Here is a 4,070-nt window from a genome sequence, read left to right on the forward strand (position 1 = left end):
CGCGTATCATCTATCGCACCTTGGCTTGTGCAGACACACATTGGCGCTTGGCCTCAAGGATCTCTTTTTGCTTCTAAAGGTTGCGGTTCTTGATGCGCAAGGCGCGCAGCTGTAGCTGCTCTTCTGCTGAAACGCCGATGACTTCGCCGTCCTCGGTGGCGTCCGCGCCCTCCGGTGGAGCGAAGCCTGTGGGAAGTTGCGGTTGTCCTCCAGAGCTGAAGGTGCGGAGACTGCCTTCGGGAGTGGGTTGTTCGTTGCGCTGCCTCTTGCTGAGTGCGTCGTCTTCGCAGGCCTCTTGGTGGGTGGTGTCGACAAGGGCCTTGCCCTTTTTCTCGGCCAGCAGTGCTGCCTTCGCAGCCTCGTCAGCCATCGAGCTAGCTCTCTTGGGTGCCATCGCGAGTGGTTTTTCCGTAGCATGAACGGTGGGCGCCAAATGTTGGAACTTGCTCTCCTGGGCAAGTCAATCCAACGTGGGAGTGAAAGCAACGTAAACAAGGTTTTAACTCGAGATGGCAATAGCTCTGTTAATCTGGCCTCTCGAGGGCACTGTGCGGGGGTATTTATAGGTGCCTGAGTGCCCAGCATCTTGAGTTAAGCACACAAGTGCCCTCAGGCGCCCAGGTTATCTCCGGAATATTCCCATAAAGCAGGGTTACAGACTGTAATTATAGGGAAGCCTTTACAAATTAGGCCCGTAATGCGTAGCGGCCACACAGGGCCTGTTACAATGGGCCGGATCACACGTGGGCCTCCATGTTGGATGCAACCGCAGGATGGGACGACCTCGTCATAGGCCTTCGTCCTGCGACGCGTGGGACAAAGGGTAAAGTCTGCCAATAGTCTTGTCTCCGTTGGTGCAGCGAGTCTGACGAAGGCATCGAGCGAAGGGTGGCGTCTTCGCCTTCGCCCCAACAATTATATAATGAGAACACAAATAATCTGATGATTTAATGTGGTTATTCATGTTCTTTTCTATGTTTCATATGTTTCTGCTTTCATTATTATATACTGAAATGATGAAGGTATGTCCTTCATAACCTTCGTCTGAAGATCATTATATCCCAAGGGAGATAATGCTTCGAAAGACGAAGGTCTTTAACCATTAACATTTGTGTTGCCTTGTTCTTAACTCATAGCATTTGAGAACAAGTCCCCAACATTGGCACCTACCTCCGGTGAACTCATTCGACCACCTTCGGCAAGCTGTGACCTTCGTCATGGCGCCGAAGAAATCTTTAGCGGTGGGGGCTGCATTGCAGCCACTGGACGTCAACCAAGAAACACTACGCGAAGCTAGAAGCCAAAAAAGGAAGGCTACAAGTCCAACGCCTCAGGAGGAGTTGGACCAAGAAATCAGGGACCTCGAAGCCATCCATCAACAGGTCTAGATAAAGAAGGAGAAGATGCTTCGTCTTGCCGATCTTCAAAAGAAGATCGATGAGGCCGCTGAGGAAATGTGTCATCTCACTCAAGATGACCAGGACTGAAGACCTCAATGCAGAGAGCTTCGTCAGGACAATTCCTACGATGATGACAAATGGTATGATAATTTCTTTCATGGAAATTTTGCTTTTGATGATGCTTCTCCTCTGTCAGCAGAACTGTAGGCTACCCTGTGGCCCCCATCATACAAGCCACCCTAGCTCCCTATGTATGATGGACACTCAGACCCGAAGTAGTTTCTAATGAGCTACGAAGCAACCATATCTTCATATGGGGGCAACATAGCAGTCATGGCAAAATCCTTCGTCATGGCAGTCAAAAATGTCACACAAACTTGGTACTCTTCTCTCCAGCCAGGAACAATCACATCATGGCAGAAGCTAAAGGACATGTTGATCACCAGTTTCCAAGGGTTTCAGACGAAGCCGGTCACTGCTCAGGCTTTGTTCCAGTGCATGCAAGACCACGAAGAATACCTCCAGGCGTATGTCTGAAGGTTCTTGCGTTTGAGAGCACAAGCGCCCACAGTGCCCAATGAAAATTGTCATTGAAGCCATGATCAAAGGGCTTCGGCCAGGACCTACGGCTCAGTATTTTGCCAGGAAACCCCATCAGACCCTGGAGAAGCTCCTTTAGAAGATGGATGAATACATCCGGGCTGATAATGATTTCCGCTAGAGAAGGGAAGAAGACTACAGGTTTTCTGAAATGACTAGGGGCTTCGGAGGAAGAATCCACCCTAGGCATGTCAGATCAATCCATAACTCCAGCCAAAGTGATGACAGAGGAAGCCAGCTTCAAAGGCCACAACACAGCTCTCAATCCTCAGGGCAACAACAAAGTTCTTTTAGGCCACCAACCCCAAGGAGTAGAGGCGGTAGGGGCTTCGGAGGAAGGTACGGGGATCAGCCCAGAAAACTTTATTGCTTATTCTATGATGAAGACAAGGGCCACACTACAAGAACATGTCAGGTCACCATTCAGAAGCAAAAGGAGATTGTCGAAGCTGAGGCGCGGCAGAATCAGCCGAAGCAGGTTCTACATACTGCTTCATGCTATTCTCCCTACGTACCAGAATACGTAGGTAATCAACAACCTGCAACTTCAGCTGCTTCGGCAAGTCATTCTCAAGATTCCTGGGCCCAGCACCCGTTACCACCACCATTACCACCTACTCACACCCGAAACCAGCAGCCAGAAGGGCACACACACGCACAACAGCAGCATGATTTTCGGGAGGAATCCAAAGCTCGTACAGTCAATAGTACTGTGCCAGAATCAAAGCATATCTACTGAAGAATATCCTACTCTTAATGTACCTTTATCTTTTATGCCATTTTATTTTTTGTATGAGAAACAAGTAACGAAGGACTAAATTTCGATTTCTTGTAATAATTGTGCTTGCATCAATGAGTAAAATATGCCTTCCTCATAGTTTTCTGAAGCTCGAAAATCATTCCTAAGGGAGCGGAGTAAGTTCCGAAGCTACAAAAAAGTCGTTCCTAGGGGAGCGCAGCGTAAGTTTTCCGCTGAAAAGTCATTCCTAAGGGAATGCAGAGCCAAAAATTAAGTTCCGAAGTGGCCAAAAAGTCGTTCCTAAGGGAGTGCAGCGTAAGTTTTCTGCTCAAAAGTCATTCCTAAGGGAATGCAGAGCCAAATACCACCGAAATATAAGGTGAAGAAGCTCAAAAGTCGTTCCTAAGGGGATGCAGAGCTTAAATGCCACTGAAATAGAAGGTGAAGAAGCTCAAAAGTCGTTCCTAAGGGGATGCAGAGCTTAAAAGACTCAAAAGACGTTCCTAAGGGGATGCGGAGTCTTGTGTGTTCTAGTGTGGGCGTGTGTGTGTGTGTGTCTTCGGCATCACCATCATTTTTGCATCATATCATCATATCATTCCGCATAACATTACATCATACATCATATTGCATCAACAACACAAAAGGATTGAATACGAAGCAAATCTTCGTCAATACTTTGGCAAAAAGAAAATGTGCTGAGGCACGAAACGAACTTCGGGAAATACATTTTTATCAGACTTACCAAAGGAGGGGTTTCTTTCTTTACGAAGCATGAAAAGAAGGGAAGGTATTTTTTCGCCGAAGGCTCAAAAATGGTACGTGCGTAAATTTCATGCATCGTAAAGAAATATATTACAGTAATTTACATGTCTGATTAATTGTTCCATACATCAAATATTACAAAGTATTATTACAATAAAGTCTAATCTTCCCTAAGAATTTTTTCCACGGCTTCATTCAATAGCTTATCCATGACTTCGACGATAATGGAGTTAGCAATGCCTATTACATCCAATGCTTCCTTCATGTCCGGATCAGCCAGGGGGTTGTATGGCTCCGGCAGCGGTGGCAGTTCAGCTGTAGTAGGTAAACTATTAGTTCGAAGCCACAAAGTAAGTACCAAAGCTAAAATTCAAAAACAATACCTATGCGCCTTTCGCGTTCAGCAACTTTTTCAGCTCGTCTAGCTTCTTCTCGGGCGGCATGGGTGTCTTTTTCATTCTTCTTTATAATTTCGTTGGCCAATTCTCGGCCACCGTTCACCCAGACATCAAAATAAAATTTTGCGCCAACCAAAGTTGCTTCGGCTGAAGGGTCTTTTGTGTCAT

This window comes from Zea mays, chromosome 4, assembly GCF_902167145.1.
Source record: "Zea mays cultivar B73 chromosome 4, Zm-B73-REFERENCE-NAM-5.0, whole genome shotgun sequence".
Classification (NCBI taxonomy): domain Eukaryota; kingdom Viridiplantae; phylum Streptophyta; class Magnoliopsida; order Poales; family Poaceae; genus Zea; species Zea mays.